Consider the following 23069-nt stretch of genomic DNA (forward strand, 5'->3'; position numbering starts at 1 on the left):
GACTGATCAAGAAGGTTTTCTTAAATGAACATATAATGCCTTTCTTCAAAGGGTTGCTTTTTTCTATTATGTTTATTATTTATTTATTTATTTCCAGAATTTATTTATTTCCGCAGGGGTGGAGGACCTACAAAAATGGTCCGCCCCAGGAGGCTTATGGATCCGGATGGATTCCTGACGGCTCTTGGCTGGTGATTCTGTCGATGCTCTGGTCGCCCTCTGGAACAAGGAGGCGACTAGGGCAATAGACACGATTGCTCCGGAACGTCCCCTCTCGAGTACCCGAGCTAAACCATTTCCTTGGTTCACCGAGGAGCTGGCAGCGATGAAGCGAAAGAAGAGGGAACTAGAGGGCGTGTGGCGCTCTGAGCCGAGCGAGTCAAACCAAACACGGCTATGTTCCTATCTTAGGATATATGCCGCGGCAATAGATACTGCAAAGAATTCTTTCTTTGCAGCTAATATTGCGTCCACAAAGAACCGTCCGGCGAAGCTGTTCCGAGTTGTCAGAGGTTTGTTATATCCCGTCTCCCAAGACGGGATCCCTGACAACTCGGCAGCCCGCTGTGAAGCATTTGCTCGGTTCTTTGCGGACAAAGTTGCTTTGATCCGCTCTGGCTTTGACACCATATTAACGGCAGCTTCCGAGGATGTAACACAAGCACCTGCTTGTCCCATTTTGATGGATTCTTTTCAATTGGTTGAGCTCGAGGACGTGGACAAGGTGCTTGGAGAGGTGAGGGCTACCACATGCATGCTAGACCCCTGCCCATCCTGGCTGGTGAGAGAAGCCAGAGGGGGATTGGCCGAGTGGGTGAAGGTGGTGGTGAATGCCTCCCTTCGGGAAAGCATTTTTCCAGCGAGCCTCAAAATGGCTGTGATCAAACCGCTGTTGAAGAAGCCATCACTGGACCCCAATCAATTGGAGAACTTTCGGCCTATTTCCAATCTCCCCTTTTTGGGCAAGGTTGTGGAATGTGTGGTGGCCGCACAACTCCAGGCATTCTTGGTTGACACTGATTTTCTAGATCCAGCGCAGTCTGGTTTCAGGCCGGGGCATGGTACCAAGACAGCCTTGGTCGCCTTAGTCGATGATCTACACCGGGAACTGGACAGGGGGAGTGTGTCCCTGCTGGTTCTGCTGGACCTCTCAGCGGCCTTCGATACCGTCGATCACAGTATCCTTCTGGGGCGCCTTGCCGGGATGCGTCTTGGAGGTACTGTTTTGCAGTGGCTCCGGTCCTTCCTGGAGGGTCGTTCCCAGATGGTGTCATTGGGGGACACCTGCTTGACCCCACAACCATTGTTTTGTGGGGTCCCGCAGGGGTCAGTACTGTCCCCCATGTTGTTCAACATATACATGAAGCCGCTGGGAGAGATCATCCGGAGTTTCGGGGTTCGGTGTCATCTGTACGCAGATGATGTCCAGCTCTGTCACTCCTTCCCACCTGTCACTAAGGAGGCTGTTCAGGTCCTGAACCGGTGTCTGGCCGCTGTGTCGGACTGGATGAGGGCCAACAAATTGAAATTGAATCCAGACAAGACAGAGGTCCTCCTGGTCAGTCGTAAGGCTGAACAGGGAATAGGGTTACAGCCTGTGTTGGACGGGGTCGCACTCCCCCTGAAGACACAGGTTCGCAGTCTGGGTGTTCTCCTGGACTCATCGCTGAGCCTGGAGCCCCAGGTCTCGGCGGTGGCCAGGGGAGCATTCGCGCAACTGAGACTTGTGCGCCAGCTGCACCCGTTCCGTGGGAGGTCTGACTTGGCCACGGTGGTCCACGCTCTGGTAACATCCCATTTGGATTACTGCAACGCTCTCTACGTGGGGTTGCCTTTGAAGACGGCCCGGAAGCTCCAACTAGTACAACGGGCGGCAGCCAGATTAATAACTGAGGCAGCATACAGGGAGCGTACCACCCCCCTGCTAAGCCAGCTCCACTGGCTGCCGATATGCTACCGAGCCCAATTCAAAGTGCTGGTCTTGACCTATAAAGCCCTAAACGGTTCTGACCCAATTTACTTATCCAAACGTATCTCCTCATATGAGCCAGCTAGATCCCTCAGATCATCTGGAGAGGCCCTGCTCTCGGTCCCACCTGCCTCGCAGGCGCGACTGGTGGGAACGAGGGACAGGGCCTTCTCGGTGGTGGCTCCCCAGCAGTGGAACACCCTCCCCACAAATATCCGACAAGCCCCAACTCTTCTGGGTTTCAGAAAGGCTGTGAAAACATGGCTGTGTGCACAAGCTTTTAACGAGTAATATGATAACGTCGACATGGTCTGATTCAAGGCCGAAACATGAGATTTTTAGACAAATGGATCTAATTTACATATGTTTTAATTTTATAATGGATTTTAATGATGTATTTTTATAGTTTTAATTGATTATATGCACTGTTTTTGTTTTATTATTATGTTCTTGGCATTAAATGTTGCCAACTGTTGTAAGCCGCCCTGAGTCCCCCGGGTGAGAAGGGCGGGGTATAAATTCTGGAAATAAATAAATAAATAAATAATGTTCATGCATTTAAAAGAATATTCCCTAATCAAGCTGACTTACAAGCTGAAATTTTATTGTGTTTATATGTGTGTGATAGAGGTAAAGATCGGGTAGAAGAATTTTTTTTTTTCTGGGATCTTACCTTGCCACTGATCTTGAATTCCATTAAGATAGTCCTTGGCAGATTTTACTGCTGTATGAGTCATGTTTAATTGCAACTGTACATTCTCTTTTAACAGAGTCATCCAAATATAATCTTCACACAGTGAGATACTTATTTATAAACAGAAAAAGTCTGCTTCTATCTTAGAAAAGCAATAATGGGCATCTTTCTATTCCATTAGATATATGGCTGAAACATAAAGAGAGAAAAATCTTTTCCTGCATGCCAAATTTTAACTTAATAGAATGGTTGCATCTCTCTCTCTCTCTCTCTCTCTCTCTCTCTCTCTCTCTCTCTCTATATATATATATATATATATATATATATATATATATATATATATATGTATATATATATATATTCTGATAGTTTTCCCCTTAACTTAAACAACAAAAATACACAACCAAAACACACCAAACAAATGACATGGTCATCCAGACTGTGTTTTTACATCAAAAAAACAAGAAAAATAAAGTCTTAATTGGAGGGAGAGGAAGAACAGTTTCTTTCCCATTGCTGCCAGTTAGAAGGCTAAGTTCTGCCCACTTTGTCTCCTAGCTACCCACTCAGCCATTTAATGGCACCCAGGGCCTCTTCAATCAGGCCTCTTCAATCAGGCCTCTTCCACACTGCCTATAAAATACAGATTATCTGATTTGAACTGGATTATATGGCAGTGTAGACTCAAGGCATTTCCCATTTATAATTTTATATTATCTGCTTTGAACTGGATTATCTTGAGTCCACACTGCCATATAATCCACTTCAGTGTGTATTTTATACAGCTGTGTAGAAGGAGCCTCATATAATCCAGTTCTAAGCAGAGAATATAAGATTATAAATATACAGTAGAGTCTCACTTATCCAACAGAAACACCCCAGCAGATCATTGGATAAGCGAATATGTTGGATAATAAGAAGGGATTAAGAAACAGTCTATTCAACATCAAATTACGTTATGATTTTACAAATTAAGCACCAAAACATCATGTTATACAACAAATTTGACAGAAAAAGTAGTTCAATGCATGGTGATGCTCTGTAGTAATTACTGTATTTACGAATTTAGCACCAAAACATCACAATGTATTGAAAACATTGACTACAAAAACATTGACTACTAAAAGGCTGACTGCGTTGGATAATCCAGAACAATGGATAAGCGAATGTTGGATAAGTGAGACTCTACTGTAATATGAAATATTTACTGTGGTATAATAATAAAGAACAATATAATCTCTAAAACCAGGACAGTAAATAAACAGCAACACTGAAAGCAGGGAAATTGAGAATTCCAGAAAGGAAACAATCGGGGCCAGCTAACACTTCCCAACAAAGGATTCTCCCAGGCAGGAAGCAAACGGGCTTTGAAGTTGCAAGGCCATTAAATGCTAATCAAGATGGCTAATTGCAGCATTCATACCTGCCACACCAAGACTATTAATTGTTATTCAACCTGGCCAACCATGGATTCTGCAAGGTAGAAAGCAGTCAGGCTTGCAAGCAGCAAAGCTATTCAGTGTTATTCAACCTGGCCAACCAAGATTTCTCCAAGATAGAAAACCCCCAAGCTCTGAAGCCACGAGGCTACTCTGTCCCATACAACCAGGCCTAGAAAGGATGCCCTATGTAGCAAGTGGACAGGCCTTTAAGCTGCAAGACTATTCAGTGCAGTTCAAGCTGGCCAAACAAGGATTCCCCTCAGAGCCGGTCTAACAATGAGGCGAATTAAGTGGTCGCTTTGGGCGCCAAACATACAGGGGCGCAGTCGAGACTGCTTTTTCTGTTGATTTGTTGTAAAACATGATGTTTTGATGCTTAATTTGTAAAATCTTAATGTAATTTGATGTTTAATAGGCTTTTCCTTAATCCCTCCTTATTATCCAACATTTTTGTTTAACCAACGCTTTTATTTTTTAGTGATTGGTTTCGGGGGGGGGGGGGGGCGCCAAAATTCTGTTCGCCTACACTTGAAAAATACCTAGGGCCGGCTCTGATTCCCCTACTAAGGAAGTAGCCAGACTTCAATGCGGCTCTTTGATTGAGGGTGCTACTCGAGCTACTTCAGAAAATGGCCAAGCTTTGAATCTGCAAGGCTATTCACTGCTATTCCACCTGGCCAACAAATGATTCCCATAAGCCACAGCAACGCATGGCAAAGCTAGTACTGTATAAATTGATAATACAAAATGAATCGCTGAAACTTCCCAACTTCCTTTTTTCCTCTTGATGACATAGCTTCACATTCAAAAGAAAAAGTAGACTGTTGTACTTTGACCACAGGAAATCAGGAAGTCACAATCTCTCTAGCAGAGAATTCCAAAGGCCCCGCCCTAAACTACATTTCCCAGAATTATGGAGGAGCAAACCAGGTGATTGGGAGACAAAAGCCTCTGTTCTACCATATAAAGCAAATGTGATAAAGTCTGAACACATTGCTGAGACAAATAAGGTTCACTTTATAGTGTTGGGGCAGACTTGAATGAAGTATGCAGTTTTCATGTCTGATGCCTGGGAAGTGCCTCCGTGCTACATGCTGATTGGCTGCTTCTTCCCTGACCCAGGAAAGCCACAAAGGTACCCAAGAAGGAGCCAAGAGGAAGGAAAGAAGATAATGGTCTGTACAACTGGTACTTCAGCCTACAAATTTTCCCCCAGTGAGTCTGGGGAACCCCAAATTCTTCAGCAAATTAAGTGTTGTTGAGTATACTCCAATTTCATTCCAGTTCAGATAAGTTCCACTTAAATATTAGGATAGTAAGATCTGTTCAACAGTGGAATATGATGCCTTGCAGTGTGATGGAGTCTCCTTCACCACTGGTCATTAAACATAGGCTGGATGGCCATGGGTCAGGAGTGCTTTGATTGTGTATTCTTGTGTGGAAGGGCGTTGAACTGGATGGCCCTTGTGGTCCCTTCCATTTCCATCATTCTGTTTAGGACTCATGTGATCACCATTGTGTCATAATGTCTAATTAAGCTTCTAGTTCATTGAAAATGGGAAAAGTTGCCTACCCTGAAGAGAAGGGATACTTTCTAACCAGTGGGTGTACCTTACTTCCCACTATCGTAATATTAATTTTTACTGTCTTAACAATCCTTTCCAGTGTCATTCTAACCAAAGTAATTCTTTTGTCTCTCTCTTTCTTGCTGCCTACTTGTGATCCACTATAGAACATTGCCATGGTAACAACATACCCTTAAAGTACAACGTATGAATATTTATTTATAGTATTTATATTCTGCTTCATATAATACAGGCTCTGAAAGCTTTCCATTAAAAGCATCTAAAAGATAATACAAAAAGATGCATAATTGAAAACAAATCCACATTATAATAATTATAGTTTTTGAGACTTCTAATAATTATAATTCGTGATTCATAAACAAATATGCAATCCTTTTGCTGTTTCCACAACAACAACTACACAAACATATCTGGGATTATATGGAAGAGGGGGAAGGCTCATACTGTGGGTTGTAACAGTCTATATCTATGTGCACAAAATGGAGTTCACCTCTAATAGAGGGAACAGAAATCTATGAAGTAGAATGAATGATGGCTTAGTTCCACCTTTCCAATGGCAAAGAGATAAGGGGAAAGAATATGACCTGAAATTCTAGCACTATTTTCACTTCCATGTATTGACACTTACAGATATGGGTGCGTGTACCTGGCCAGTGATTTCTTAGATATGGAAGTAATGAAAAGAGAGCCTACAGCTGCTTAGCTTTCATTAACATCATGTTTCCTGTCTCAGGACCACATTACACAGTGTTTCTTCTGTATTGCGAAATAGTACAGATTGAGCATCTTTTATCAGAAATGCTTGCGGCCAGAAATATTTGGGAATTTTATTATTTTTAAAAAATACCTCTATATCCATATACATACACAATGGAGATGGGACCCAAGTCTGAATACAACATTCCTTTATGTTTCCTACACCATTTGAACACATTGCCTGAAAATAATGTTTACACTGTTTTTAATGATTTTGTATGTGAAATAAATGTTATGTGCCCAAACCATCAAAAAGCAAAGGTGTTACTATTTTGGCCACTATTTGAACAATTTGGAATGTTGGGGTATTTTGGAATTTTGGATATGGGATGTTCATTCTCTACTTACAAGATGATGATATTCTCCACCAAACTCTGATAAGGGTATCAATGGACAAACTTTAAAAAGAGGTCTAATGTTTATGTGAATGTTGTCTTCACCTGTCTTCAAGAGAGTCACTAAGCTATTTTCTCATTCAGCTGGAAATTTTTTAAAAAGAATTTCTGTACATTGTACACTTTAAAACATAAAAAATACAATCTCTAGAATATTCTACATTCTTACAAAACCTTTTTGGGGGGGGGGGGGTGCGTTATATAGGTTGCAATGTTGGTAGGATCTTGGGATAAGTGAGACCTTGGGAAGAGAGTAGGTTGAAGGCATAGTGTGCAGGGTCAAAGTAATTAAGTGGGACCAAATGTTATTCTTATTTATTTGGACCTTTTTCCATCAACTATTTAAAGCACACTTGAGTACATTTTTATTTATAAACACTGAACACAGATAATAGTAGAAGAAAATTACAGATTGAATGGTCTGCCTGCAGGAATATGGTTTCCTTGCCTTAGAGTTAAAATAATTGTCGTAAATGTTAGATATGTGTGCTTTCCAGAATGGTGAGAGTATTTTATTGAATTTATTGAAATTAAAGGAACCCCGGTGGCGAAGTGCATTAAAGCGCTGAGCTGCTGAACTTGCAGACTGAAAGGTCCCAGTTTCAAACCCTGGGAGTGGCGTGAGCAACCGCTGTTAGCTCCAGCTCCTGCCAACCTAGCAGTTCGAAAACATGCCAATGTGAGTAGATCAATAGGTACCGCTCCGGCGGGAAGGTAACGGTGCTCCATGCAGTCAAGCCGGCCACATGACCTTGGAGGTGTCTACGGACAATGCCGGCTCTTCGGCTTAGAAATGGAGATGAGCACCAACCCCCAGAGTCAGACATGACTGGACTTAATGTCAGGGGAAACCTTTACCTTTACTATTGAAATTAAACACCTTATGAGACATTACTAGCATTTTTTTTTCTTTTTGGGTGGAAAATCCTATTTCTTCCTTATCACAGAATAGTAATCTATAACACCAGTGCAAGAAACTTTTTAAAGAAGTACATAGCAGCAATACAGAGACATGGGCATAAGCCATTTTTGCTAGGAGGGAAAGTGCTCTGAACCATTTGATTCTATCTTTGTTTGTGGCAACATGTTGGAGACAAGAGATGTTAAGTTTTACTGAATTCACTATTGTTGGCAGGCTCCGTTAGTAGAAACAGTTTACTGGATTATATTTGGCTGAGGAAACTGAATAAATTATAGTCTTTTTATATACATATTTTATACATATCTTCTACAACTAGCATACATACCCAGCATTGCCCCAATTTGCATTTTGTTTGAGATTCTTTTCTTCCTCCTTTTCCCTCATAAACTTTCGATTTTATCATAAAGGTCAGGTGAAGTGACCCACTTCGACTGGGTTCTGGGGAGGAAAGAGGGAGCCGTGTGGTGAATCTATCATCTTGTGCACAGCTTGCTATTATGACTTTTCCCCATCATATGGGGAAAGTGTTGCATTCTTGAGGAGTCCTCTGCTTTCTTCATTGAAGCCAGGACAACACTGAATGCCTCTTGTGTTGCCAGGGAAAGAGTCTGACGATGCTCGTATCCTGGTAGGAGGTGGCTGGGGCGGAACCACAGGATGGAGCAGTGGGGCTCCATCCCCGAAGCTGGATGCTTATTTGGAGCCATGTGACAAGGTCTTATCACCAAGGTGAAAGAAGAAAGTGCAAATGCTAGGTTGCAGTTAAATGTCAAGAAAACCAAAATCATGGCAACCAGACCGATTGACAACTGGCAAATAGAGGGAGAAAACGTGGAGGAAGTGACAGACTTTATATTTCTAGGTGCGAAGATCACTGCAGATGCAGACTGCAGCCAGGAAATCAGAAAACGTTTACTTCTTGGGAGGAGAGCAATGGCCAACCTCGATAAAATACTGAAAAGCAGAGACATTACACTGGCAATGAAGGTCCGCATAGTGAAAGCAATGGTATTCCCCATAGTAATGTATGGATGCGAAAGCTGAACCATAAGGAAGGCTGAGCGAAGGAAGATAGACGCTTTTGAACTCTGGTGCTGGAGGAAAATCCTGAAAGTGCCTTGGACCGCAAGAAGATCCAACCAGTCCATCCTCCAGGAAATAATGCCTGACTGCTCACTGGAGGGAAGGATAGTAGAGGCAAAGTTGAAGTATTTTGGTCACATCATGAGAAGACAGGAAAACTTGGAGAAGATCATGATGCTGGGGAAAATGGAAGGAAAAAGGAAGAGAGGCCAACCAAGGGCAAGATGGATGGACAGTATCCTTGAAGTGATTGGCTCGACCTTGAAGGAACTGGGGGCGGTGACAGCCGACAGGGAGCTCTGGTGTGGACTGGTCCGTGAGGTCACGAAGAGTAGAAAACGACTGAACGAGTGAGATGACGACGACAAGGTCATTGGTCCATCTCACTTTTCTTTCCTTCCTTCCTCCCTCCCTCCCTCCCTCCCTCCCTCCCTCCCTCCCTCCCTCCCTCCCTCCCTCTTCTGTACTCTTCCCTTATTCCTCTTCCCTCCCTTTTTTGTTCTTTTCTTTCTTCTTTTTCTCTTTTTCTTTCATTTCTTTCTCTATCTTTCCATCCCTCCCCTCATACCTTCCTCTTTCCTTTATTTTTTCCTCTCTGCTTCTCTTCCTTTTTTCTTCCTTTCCTTTCTTTTTCTCCTTCCTCTTTTCCTCTCATACACATGCCACCTAGCAGCAGTCAGTTTGCATTTCTCCCTTTTTTCCAGTCATGTGACCTGGAGCCACATCACATAGGGTCTTTTAGCTCAATCGTTCCATGTATATTAAGTCAAATAATGAAGGGTATGTGTGCCAAGTTTAATCCAGACCCATCAAGCCATGTAGGAGGTTTTGTGATACAAACAAACACATAAACACATACATACTTTGATTATTCTGTGCAGATGACATTAAACCTTTAAACCCTTTGTTCTAATGTTCAGGATCCATATCTGATGAGTGCACTAGGTATATCCATTTAGTCCAAGGATAGTGCATTTATCAAGATGCCAACTGTTGAAAAGGTGTCCTCTTAGATATGTTATTGTTACTCAGAAACATTTTAATCCTAAATAATATCAACATAATTTTGCTTCTATTTTAAAAGACTCCAATCTACCATGAAGTCCTCCTGCTTAAGGCTCTTGCAATTCTTTATAGAAATGCATGTATACTGAATTTTTATCTGAAAAATACTGAATTTTTATCATCAATAGAAAAACAGTCAACAGCTATGAAAATTATAATATTTCATAGTTGTAATTTACCCTATTACAAATTTGTTCTATACAAGGTTTGTAAAAATGTAATTATGAACACCCTGTGAAAACAGAATAATAGTGTCAGCACATTCATTTTATGGAAATTATTTTTAAACTAATGAAAGAAATGGGTAAAAACAGTGTTATTAGGTAGGGTTTTTTTGTATTCAAACAAATCTAAACTTATTATTTCAAAAGACCTTGGAACAAAGCTTTTCTATTATTATTTTTTACTTTTTTCTTATATTGTTTGAGAATGATTTGCTGTATTTAATTTTAATTATTTGAATTAGCACTATACAATGAATGATTAATCATGAATGTGAAAAATGCAAACAGTAGGAACATTACTGAGAAAAAAGAAAGAAAGAAGTACCATATTTACTTGACCCTAATGCTCACCTTTTTTGACTAAATTGACTTCCCAAAAGTTAGGGTGCACATTAGATTTGCATCATACTATCATCTTAGTGCTGACCCAAAGCAAAAGGGGAAGTTTCTTCGGGATTTGTACTTGGAGCTCCTATTTGAGGGACACCACCTCTAATTTAATTGATATGGCTCAATGCTATGCAAACCTGGGATTTCTAGTTTGGTGAGTCACCAGCATTCTTTGAAAGCCTCCACGATCCTATAGCATTGAGCCAGGGCAGTTAAAGTGAATTCATTCTGTAGCATAGATACACCTCAAGGTTTTATTTTCCATTGCTGAAAGCTTTGGTGTTCAATTTTTTTTTATAGAAGGAATTATCAGCATGCAGGCACTATGATGTGCTTTTTTTTTGGCCAAATTGCAAAGAGTGCACTTTTTGCTGCTGCACATTATATTCACCAGCAAATACTTTTTTTTTTTTTGCTTTCAGGATTTTGAAAATTGAGATGCACATTAGATTTTATGACAATTTGACTTGAGTAAATACTGATATATATTTTTTGAAAAAATAAACAGAGTTTTTGGATTGTCACTTTTTCTGTTTTGTTTGCATCAGCTACCTTACCTATACAGTTTACAGATTCATAGCACCAATTTAAACTGGTTGTTAAATTTCCTTCCCTCACAAATCGTGGTAACTTAGATTTTGAAAGCTGTCATTAAAGGCCTAGTCAGACGTTTGGATGAGAATATTATCATGTCTTTCTTATAAAAACTTGATTCCACCCAGAATACAGCATTTTCCATCACGCTCCACATTGCTCTGACCCACCTGGAAGGATGGGGAAACTATGTGAGGATCCTTTTTGAAGACTTTAGTTCTGTGTTTAACACAATCTTCCCACTGTCTAAATTCATGGATCTTGGATTACAAATATAACCCCACATATTCTCCTTGCAAGCCCTTGTAAATAGAGCTACAATTCAATCAGTACTAAATGAAGAGGTAAAATGCCCAGAACACTCTATTTTCCAGTTTCCCAAAATAAATTAAAATATGTGAATTTGGCAAGGGAAGGGAGAACAAGTAGGATTGTTGTGGGGCCAGGGAAGAAGAACAGAAGAATGAGGAGCAAAATAGATGGGTATAAAACTTAAAATAAGTGTAAAGTAAAACCCTAGGAATGATGAAGTTAAATAGCTCAGTGATCTATAGCAATTTCTTCAGTCTGTCTCCAGTTCATGATTCTAGGTTAAGGAGCACCTGCAGATTTTCCCAGACTTTGTTCCACCTTGTTTATGAAGCTATTGCTGAATGAACAGATTATGGCGGCTGCTTTTTCATCTTCCTTGGATGGCAGTTTATCACTCCCCCTTTTTCTGTAGTCCTCTTCATTAGCTCCTCATAATTCCCAGGAAGAAACTACCCCTTTTTAAAATAGCTCTCAAGGGCACTATGCTCAACCAGGGGCCTGACAAGACATTTGCAGAAGGTGACATATAAATGCCTATATACATTCAGTGGAAATAAGGATGAACAGATTGGATTCTAAGGCCATAGTTTATTATTTTGAATATACTGTTCTGGTAGAACTGTCAATTAACTGGGGGGGAGTGAGAAAGAGAACGTGAACTAGGCATGCTTGAGGTGGCTGTTGAAAAGCTGAGTGACTAGAGTGTACAACCCAGCATCAAAAGCTACAGAAGTTGAAAGACATCTGGCTTGGACATATTTTTATATGATTGTTCGTCATGGATTTTAACCAACATCCCTCCAGAGAGATTAAATAGCTTAACTGCCAGATGCTGCAGACTGGCATTTGGCATATGTAGAGTTGATAAAGTTAACAACTTCAAAGTGATCAGAAAGGACTGCAAATGTTCCCAGTCACCACAATCAAAGCAAGAATTTCTAAATTTTCATGAGTAAAACAAATGAGATTTAACTTCAATAAACTAAATGTTACGTTCCTGGAATTTCTTTATTGACTCAAGCCCCTTTCACTTGATAGGAATAACAGCATTATAGCAGAATAGGGATGATAATAATAATAATAATAATAATAATAATAATAATAATAATAATAATAATGATGATGATGATGATGATGATGATGCACATGTGGTTGGTCTCATCGCTCCAAGGATCTTGTCAATGTCATCAGGCCGAACAAGTCAAAACGAATCCATCAAAGTTGACTCAACAGATGCTGTAGGTACCTCAACTGGAACTGTATCAAAGTTGGCGTCCAAGTCAGAGCGTAATCGAGTGACTTTATCTTCAAAATGATGCGCGAACTCGCTACATCAAGTGACTGGGTTGTCCTGGGGCTCCCCCCCTTGTAAGGATGAAGGAGCTCCCGGACAACCCAGAACAACTCTGCTGATCTATTTGTTGCAGACGCGATGCAGGCAGTTGAGAAAGCTTTTCTGGTTGCCTGCAATGCCATGGAGTAGGCCTTAATAGAGGCTCTAGCCCATGTTCAGTCGATGTCGCACTGAATCTTCTGCCACACACACTCTAGTCCCTGTCTCGCCTGCTTCATCAAAGCCAGCTCCTCGGAGAACCAAGTGCAGAGTGCAGATCGTTTGGGGGCGATCGTGTCAAGAGCCCTGGCCATCTCAGTGTTATAGAGTTCGACCAGGATCTCAACAGGATCATCAGCCGCCATGACAGGAAGTTCCCCAAGAGACATCAGGAATCCATCCGGATCTATAAGTCTCCTGGAGCGGACCATCTTAATCGGTCTGCCACCCCTGCAGAGGTTTTGGGTGATGGTAAGTCTAACACTAACCAGATGATGGTTGGTCCATGACAATGGATGTTTTGATCTTCCACACCAACATCTTCCCCATTCATCACAAATACTAGGTCTAAAGTATGTCCAGCCTTTTAATACCATTTTCCTTCAGTGCCTTAATTATATTCCTAAATGTCTTGTCCTTATTTTCCAATGTTTCTAATGGGAAAGGGTCAATTTTATTTATTTGTAATTTAGTTTGCCATTTTTTCCAGATTGACAACATTGTTAAGCAAGGGCCTGCTTTTATGTTCTTTAGGTCTTTTATATCTATTCTCTCTCCCATTGACGTTCCCTTTAGCCAATTATTTGCTTTCATTTCTATTTGCACCCATTTTTTTGACCCTTCCAATTCGAATTCTAGTAATCTCACTAGTTGACTTGCCTCATAGTATAATCCCAATGAGGGAGCCCCCCATCCACCCAATTCTTGTTTACTATAATATAAGAAGTTAGCAATTCTGTTTTTGTTTCCTCCCACTACCCATTTTTTTGAAAGAGTTATCCCATTTCTTCAACAAATTGATAGGGATATTCACTGGGAGGGTTTGGAACAAGAATAAAAACTTGGGCAAGATCTTCATCAGGTAAATTTTTAGCCTTGAGGAGATATCTCAAAATTTCTTTCCCCATGAAATGATTTGTTTGCTCATATTTTTCCATAAATGATTGTAGTTCATTGGTATAATATTATTAATATTTTTGGTATATCTACTCCCAGGTATTTCATCTTCTTATTCCCCAGTTTTATTCCCATGATGTTTTGAACTTTCTTAAGTTCTTCCAATGTTAGATTTTTATGTAGAATCTCTGATTTCCCTAAATTAATTGTGAGGCCCGAAGTTTTACCAAAATCCTTAACTGTTCTGACTATTGATTGTAGTGACTCCTCCACCTCCCCTAAAATTATCATAACATCATCAGCGTTATGGACCCCAATGGAGAAATATTAAAGTGGGATAAAATAAAAGATAAATGTGGCCAAGGAAACTGGATAGCATGGTTAGGTTTGTTCAGTAAAGCCCAGGCCATGAAAAGAAGAGAACCAGGTGAAACCCCCCTGGATAGAATAATTAGAAGGAAATTAGAAACAGATAAAGGAATGATTGGGCTATGGTATGATGTACTAATTATCTTAACTTATAATACGAAAGAAACTCTTACAGAGATCTGGAAACAGGAAAAAAAACTTTACTGAGAAACTAATTGGGTCATGGATCAATAATATTCATAAAATTAATCATATAAGGATCAAAGAAACACAAAGGAAAATAACCACAAAATGGTATAGAACCCCCTTACAATTGGCTCATATAATGGGAAGTACCTCGAACAAATGTTGGCATAAATGTGGGGGAATAGGTTCATTCTCCCACATGTGGTGGGACTGCAGAAAAATTCAAATCTTTTATAGCAAAATAAGAAAAGAAATGGAAGAAATAATAGGGAAAGAATTAATATGGGACAAAGCCAGATTTATGTCCCTCACAATAAAGGTAAGGGAAGATAACAATAATTGGACCAAGATTCTAAAATATATGATAGCCGCAATACAAGCCACAATAGCCCGAGGATGGAGGGATGAGACAAAATGGAACGTAGAAATTTGGTGGTCTTATATTGTGATGACTCATGGGCCATGTAGTCCCGTTCCTAGCGCTGCTGAGACAGATGAAGAGGAAAACTTGGGTTTTCCACCGTTTCAGCCAGAATTGGAACTTTCCCAGCCAGAATTGGAGCCCTTGCACCTGCAGAAGGTTTGTCTTCCAGAAATCTGCCAAACAAGCCCTGAGTCAGAATCTCCCCCATTTTCTCGCCGTAGTTATTATCAACAACAAAAAGGAGTTCAACAGGCTAATCGCAGAAGCCTGAGAATCGCAGCCAGGCATTCAGCTGATTAAGTCTGCTTTCATGAGAAACTTTAAGGAGTCATGCATCTGGACGCAGAGACTGACTTTCGGTTCTGGTTCCCCAGAGAAGTGTTCTTTGGTGGGAAAACGAGACCCTATTTAGGTTCCTTGCCCCGTAGGGATCTTGCGGAGTCAATTCGTCAGCAACTGGAGTAGGTTGTGTGTGGACAGCGCTACTCCCGCTTCCAAGCCTTCGTTCCCGTTTCCAGCCTTGTTTTGCTCCACGGACCTTGCCTTGCTTCCTAGGACTCAGCCTTGCTTTCCAGGACCTTGCCAAGTATTTACCACGGATTTTGTCCCTGTTCCTCGTTCCTTGTTGCCTTGTATCAAGCCTTGTGTTTCAAGAATCAAGTTACTTCCTAGCCTTGCTTAAGTTTCATGGACTAAAGGACCTTGTCAGCTCCCCTCACTTTGCTTGGCAAAGTGAGTGTTTCGGTTATTGGATTACAACTTTGGACCTTACTATTTCATATTGGACATTGTTTCTTTGGACTAATTTTGACCTTTCCTGAAAGATCTACTTCTGAACTATTTCCTACACTTGCTTTTATTAACTTTATATATTTCCTTAATAAAAATATTAGATAGATTCTGGCCTCTGTGTATGGTTATTGGTGCTCTGCAGCCTGGGTCGTGACAGTTTGACTCCGCCACCCTAAGCACCAATTAACCTAGGCCAGAATGTCTACCGGAGCCGGACCGGGTGGCCAGCCGCTCAGCTACACCATCGACAAGGATGAAGTGGACCGAATCCGTGATAAGCTCAATGCGCAGGAGGGAGAAATAAGGGGCCTGAAGGAACGCGGGGTCCGTCTCCCGGCCTTGGCGTTGCCGACCAAGTTTTCTGGAGAAGCTTCTAAGGTTCATGTTTTCCGTCGCCAATGCCAGGCTTATATAGAGGCCCGTAATGCCGAGTTTCCCCAAGAAGACATCAAGGTGGCGTGGATTTACAGTCTCCTAGACGGGCCAGCGGCCAACTGGGCGACGGCACTGTTCGACCAAGTCTCCCCACATCTGAGATCAGCGCAACACTTCTTGGATCACATTAAGGCGACTTGGGGGATCGAGGACAATTTGGAGGCGGCCGGCCATAAACTCCGGCGCCTCTCCCAAGGGGACAGACCCTTGTCCCAGTACATAGCCGAGTTCCGAGTGCTGGCCCATAACACCGGCTGGAACGACATAGCCCTCAGAGGACAGTTTCGGGAGGGTCTCAACATCGAGATGCTGGAGGAAATCTCCAAGGTGGATCCCCCACACTCTCTTGAAGGACTCATTGAGCAATGTTTATGAGCTGAAGTCATGCTTGCCAATAGAAAGCAATGGATCCGAGGCCAGAGCGGTAGGGCTGGAGCGAAACCTTCCGCTCCCACCGGCATCCAGCCGCGTCCAGTGTGGAGACCCCCGCCACCAGCCCCATACCCCAGAGGGAGCGAGGAGGTGCCGATGCAGCTGGGCAATGTACGTCCCAGGTTAGATGTTGCCGAGAAGGCCCGCTGCCAACGCCTAAATCTCTGTTGGTACTGCGGAAACGGGGGCCACTTTGCAAGAGAGTGTCCAGCCAAAGGAAAGCCCGCCGCCCGTCTGGCGGCGGCGTCCTCCACGGAGACGAAGACGTCTGAGGCGGCTGGCGCGAAGCCGGCGGGGGAAGCCAGCGACCGGGCGTAGAGAGGCTCGCCAACCCGGTCAAAAACCCCACCCAAGAGCCGCCAACCGGGGTCCTATTTCTCCTAGTGGTCACCCTGTGGTCAGCGAAAAAAGGACCCGTCATGATCCATGCCATGATAGACTCAGGAGCCACGAACAATTTCATTGATAGAGAGTATGCCGACTCTCTAGGATTACAATATCACGATTTCAAGAACGCCCGTGTGGTACAGGCCATAGATGGCCGCCCCCTCAAGACAGGTCCAGTAAGCCAATGGTCAGAACCCACCAGAATGTGGATAAGGGAACACATGGAAGAGATTTCCTTCTTTGTTACCGAGGTTCCCCATTTCCCTGTGATTTTGGGAATTCCATGGCTGACCCTCCACGACCCAAACATCTCCTGGTCCAACAGAGAACTGCAGTTTGCTTCAAAATATTGCCAAAACCATTGTCTTGTAGCCAAGGTCTGCCATACCACAGACGCTGAACCCATCATCACTTTGCCCAAGAAATACTCAGACTTTTGGGATGTATTCAGTGAAAAAGAAGCCGAGAGACTACCCCCGCATAGACCTTATGACTGTGCCATTGACTTGGTGGAGGGGGCCCCAATCCCGCGAGGGCACCTCTACTCCCTGACTGAACCAGAGCAAGAAGCTCTCAGGGAGTTCTTAGAGACAAACCTCCGCAAGGGGTTCATCAGACCCTCTCAATCCCCAGCCGCTTCCCCAGTGATGTTTGTAAAGAAGAAGTCAGGGGACCTACGCTTGGTGGTGGACTATAGGGCATTGAACAATATCACTAAGCGAAACCGATATCCCCTGCCTTTGATCTTGGACCTCTTAGACCGGCTTCGAGGGGCCAAGGTTTATACCAAACTGGATCTTCGAGGAGCTTACAATCTAGTTCGCATCAGGGAAGGGGACGAGTGGAAGACCGCCTTCCAGACTAAATTCGGTTTATTCGAGTCCCGGGTCATGAATTACGGTTTATGTGGAGCTCCCGCAACGTTCCAGCATTTTGTCAATGACATCTTTCAGGATTATCTAGACCGGTTCTTGATTATCTACTTGGACGATTTTTTGGTGTTTTCTAGATCACAATCAGAACATGAGAACCACGTCAGAATGGTGTTACAACGATTGCGGGACCACGGACTTTATGCCAAGCTGGAAAAATGCGCTTTTGATCTACAAGAGGTAGATTTCCTGGGATACCGTGTCTCGCCACTAGGGCTCACCATGGACCCGGCGAAGGTTTCAGCAGTATTGGAATGGCGGGCGCCAACCAACAAGAAAGAGGTGCAACGTTTCTTGGGGTTCGCGAACTACTACCGCAAGTTCATCCCAGACTTTGCCCGCTGGTCTGATCCAATCACCAGCTGCATCCGTGGAAAACAGCCTTTCCGCTGGACGGAGCAAGCAGAGAAAGGATTCCAGCAACTAAAGAAATTATTCACGTCCCAGCCAATCCTTCAGCACCCAGATCCTGAAACCCCTTTTGTCGTGCAGGCGGACGCCTCCGATGTGGCAATTGGGGCTGTACTCCTACAACCAGTGGGAGATCATCTCCACCCTTGTGCCTTCTACTCCCGTCAACTAACCGCACCAGAGAGAAATTACACTATTTGGGAAAAGGAACTTTTGGCCATAAAGGCAGCCTTTGAAACTTGGAGACATTGGTTAGAAGGGGCCAAATTTCCCATTGAGGTCCATACTGACCATCGGAATCTAGAGCATCTAAGAACTGCCCGCAAGCTAAATCAGAGGCAACAACGCTGGGCTTTATTCTTTGAACGTTTTAACTTCCAAATCCATTATGTAACCCCAGCCCAGACCAAGCAAGCAGATGCTCTGTCACGGAAACCGGAATATGCTGCAGGGGGCAAAGAGACCATTGAGTCCCAACTGCTGCAGCCCGAGAACTTTGCCACGCTCACAGTGGGAAACACCAAATCCACTCCAATTGAATCAACTCCCTCTACTCCAGGGCCCCTTTGTGCTCAGGAAATCAGGGCTAGTCAGCAAGCAGATGCCTGGGCTCAGGACCAACTTCGCCAAGGACTACATTTCCCCTTTTCGCTTAAGGATGGGTTACTTTGCTATAGAAATCATGTCTACATCCCTCCAGGACCGGGCAGGGAAAAAGCACTTCGTCTGTGTCATGACTGCAAGCCAGCAGGGCATTTTGGACTATTTAAAACCATGCATTTGATCCTAAGAGATTTCTGGTGGCCTAAGATCCGCAAGGATGTGGAAAAATATGTTAATACCTGCCCAGTATGCCAGCGCTCCAAGACAAGAAGGGAAAAGCCCTCAGGGCTTCTGCATCCCCTTCCTACCCCATCTCGCCCATGGGAAATAATCTCTGCGGATTTCATCACTGATCTACCACCTTCCTGTGGATTCACCACGATCCTAGTGGTGGTGGACCTTTTTACCAAGTTAGCCCATTTCATTCCCTGCGCTGGCCTCCCCACGGCCAAAGAGACTGCAGATTTATTCCTTCAACATGTTTTCAGATTGCATGGGTTGCCCAAGAGTTTGGTCACAGACCGTGGGTCCCAATTCACCTCTCGTTTCTGGAAAGCACTACAAAAACTATTGGGCATAGACTCTCGTTTATCTTCGGCTCACCATCCCCAAACGGATGGGCAAACTGAGCGCACCAATGCCACTTTGGAACAATACCTTCGCTGTTATGTGAGCTACCAGCAGGACAATTGGGCTTCCCTGTTACCGCTGTCAGAGTTTGCCTATAACAATGGTGTCCAGGCTTCAGCTAAAGAAACCCCGTTCTTTGCAAACTACGGCTTCCATCCACGTTTCTTTCCTTCTGTCATTGAAACCTCAGAAGTTCCCGCAGCAGAGGACTGGCTGCAGGAACTCACAGCGGTGCAACAACTTTTGCTCCAGCAACTAGACCAAGCCAAGGAGGACTATAAACGCCACGCTGACAATCATCGCCAGCCGGGCCCCGAAATCAAGGTAGGAGACCGAGTTCTTCTGTCCACTCGTTTTTTGCCCTCCCATCGCCCTTGCCGGAAGTTAGATGCCCGTTTCATTGGCCCCTATCCAGTGGTGGCGCAACTTAACCCCGTGACTTTCAAACTTCAACTCCCGCGCTCTATGCGCATTCATCCAGTGTTTCATCGCTCTCTGCTCCTTCCGGCGGATGGTGTGCGCCCTGATGTAGTCCGGCCGGCCCCCACTTCTATTTTGGTGGAGGGGGAGGAGGAATTCGAGGTTCAGGACATTTTGGATTCTCGCTTTCACCGCCGCCGCCTTCAATATCTCATTGACTGGGTGGGTTTTGGTCCCGAGGAACGCTCTTGGGAAGACGCTTCCACAGTCCATGCCCCCGATTTAACCCGCCGCTTCCATCAGACCTATCCCGCCAAGCCGCGGCCTCGCGCCTCGGGGAGAGAGTCCCATTTTGAGAGGGGGCTTGAGGAGGGGGATAGTGTGATGACTCATGGGCCATGTAGTCCCGTTCCTAGCGCTGCTGAGACAGATGAAGAGGAAAACTTGGGTTTTCCACCGTTTCAGCCAGAATTGGAACTTTCCCAGCCAGAATTGGAGCCCTTGCACCTGCAGGAGGTTTGTCTTCCAGAAATCTGCCAAACAAGCCCTGAGTCAGAATCTCCCCCCATTTTCTCGCCGTAGTTATTATCAACAACAAAAAGGAGTTCAACAGGCTAATCGCAGAAGCCTGAGAATCGCAGCCAGGCATTCAGCTGATTAAGTCTGCTTTCATGAGAAACTTTAAGGAGTCATGCATCTGGACGCAGAGATTGACTTTCGGTTCTGGTTCCCCAGAGAAGTGTTCTTTGGTGGGAAAACGAGACCCTATTTAGGTTCCTTGCCCCGTAGGGATCTTGCGGAGTCAATTCGTCAGCAACTGGAGTAGGTTGTGTGTGGACAGCGCTACTCCCGCTTCCAAGCCTTCGTTCCTGTTTCCAAGCCTTCGTTCCCGTTTCCAGCCTTGTTTTGCTCCACGGACCTTGCCTTGCTTCCTAGGACTCAGCCTTGCTTTCCAGGACCTTGCCAAGTATTTACCACGGATTTTGTCCCTGTTCCTCGTTCCTTGTTGCCTTGTATCAAGCCTTGTGTTTCAAGAATCAAGTTACTTCCTAGCCTTGCTTACGTTTCATGGACTAAAGGACCTTGTCAGCTCCCCTCACTTTGCTTGGCAAAGTGAGTGTTTCGGTTATTGGATTACAACTTTGGACCTTACTATTTCATATTGGACATTGTTTCTTTGGACTAATTTTGACCTTTCCTGAAAGATCTACTTCTGAACTATTTCCTACACTTGCTTTTATTAACTTTATATAATTCCTTAATAAAAATATTAGATAGATTCTGGCCTCTGTGTATGGTTATTGGTGCTCTGCAGCCTGGGTCGTGACATATATATCAGAATATATAATCAATGATTTCATTAATCAAAGGAAAAGAAAATATACAAATTGTCTAAAAGAACCTGACTGGTTCAGGAAATGGTCAGTCCTAATTAACAAAATAGATGGAGATGAAAGATACACCACCTTGAACCAGGCGTTCCACACAGTTAAAATGATACAATGATAATATATTGAATTGCTGTTCCAGGGGGGAGGGGGAACGGGGGAGGGGAGGGGGTGGGTGTTACATTCCAAAGGATCGTTTAAAATGTCATTTAAGCATTACTTACTTTTGGTATTATGTATATTGAAATAAGACATGCATCGCTTAAATTTTGTTAATTGTTGGAATGTAATAAAAATTTTTAAAAAAGTATGTCCAGCCTGATGAGTGGGACCAGATATCACTTGGGACAGTCCCATGGTCGTCATGGAAACCATGAAGTCCTGAGTTGCAGATAAGGTGGCGTCCGCATGGATGTTGAAATCTCCTAGGACAACAAGTCGCTGAGAGACCAACACCAGGCCAGACACCACCTCAGCAAGCTCAGGCAGGGAGACTGCTGTGTGGTGGGGTGGACAGTACACAAGCAGAATCCCCAAACTCTCCCAGTTCCCCACCCTCAGGTGGACACACTCAAACCCTGTTAATTGAAGAACAGGGCATCTGGTCCGGGGGATGGATTCCTGATAGACTACTGCCACCCCACCTCCCCGCCCCCCAGATCTGGCTTGCTGATGCACCCTGTAGCCTGGTGGACAGAGCTGGGTAAGATTAACTCCCCCCAGCCCGTCCAACCAGGTTTCAGTAATGCAGGTCAGGTCTGCCTTTTTATCCAAGATCAAATCCTTTATTACCGCTGCTTTACCATTGACAGACCTGGCATTTAACAGCAAGACCTTGAACCCGGGGGGGTCTGTCATGGAGGCTACCTGTCCTATCTTTCCTCAGGGTCGCAAGGACTTTGCACTTCTCCCTGGGCTGATGGTATTGACCGCAACCTCCCCTCCCCCTCACTACCTCGATGCCCACTCCCCAACCCCAGTCATCTCCCCCCCAAGTCGCCCAGAACAGGAGAGCAGTCAGAAGGGGCTAGTCAGCTCTTTAAGCCCAAACGATCAAAGGAAAACCCAACCTGAGGGATTCCTAAAGGGGGGGGGGGTCTTGAGAGGGGGAAAGGAGGAAATTAATTGAAATGTTTGAAGGGGAACTAAAAAGAGGAGGCATATAAAAATTAATACAGCAATTTTCCTGGGTAGGGACTTGGGCCAAATGAGGGGTGATTGGAGCTTTATCTGATATCTCTGAAGAGGATTCTAAAAATGCTAAACTAGAGGTCGGGATAGAAGACCTTGGGGTGATATTTAAGCTAGTTTTTATCTGTGGGGCTGGTCTCAAACCTGTAAGCAGAGGTTGAACCACCGGGTCTTATAAGATCCTCCTAATATAAATACCCCAATGATTTAATCTCCAATTGTGTGTCAATACCTCTTCAAATATTGAGTGGTCTTCAAAAGTAATAAACGAAGGGTATGGTATTTACATTGATATTCCCTGTGAAGGCAGTCCATAGTATTAATCTTAATTTCCATAGGATGTTTATTTAGGATCTGGCCCAAGGACATCTTTACTGCTCTCCAAGAACACCATCTACCTTTATTTAATTGAGAATCAACAACTTCGAATACTAACTTATCAGATTACAAGACCTGGTTGTTGCTGATGTAAAAAAACTGGTTCTTGACCATAGAATCATAGAATAGTAGAGTTGGAAGAGACCTCATGGGCCATCTAGTCCAACCCCCCGCTAAGAAGCAGGAAATCGCATTCAAAGCACCCCCGAC

The 23069-nt window shown here is 43.7% G+C and overlaps 1 protein-coding gene across 8 annotated transcripts in view; it reads right to left on the reverse strand.

Moving 5' to 3' along the window:
• lrrc4c (leucine rich repeat containing 4C) overlaps window positions 1-23069 on the reverse strand; it is a 1096970-nt gene that overhangs the window by 323367 nt on the left and 750534 nt on the right. The gene's annotated exons all lie outside the window — the stretch shown is intronic.

The sequence above is a fragment of the Anolis carolinensis genome, chromosome 1, assembly GCF_035594765.1.
Source record: "Anolis carolinensis isolate JA03-04 chromosome 1, rAnoCar3.1.pri, whole genome shotgun sequence".
Lineage (NCBI taxonomy): Eukaryota > Metazoa > Chordata > Lepidosauria > Squamata > Dactyloidae > Anolis > Anolis carolinensis.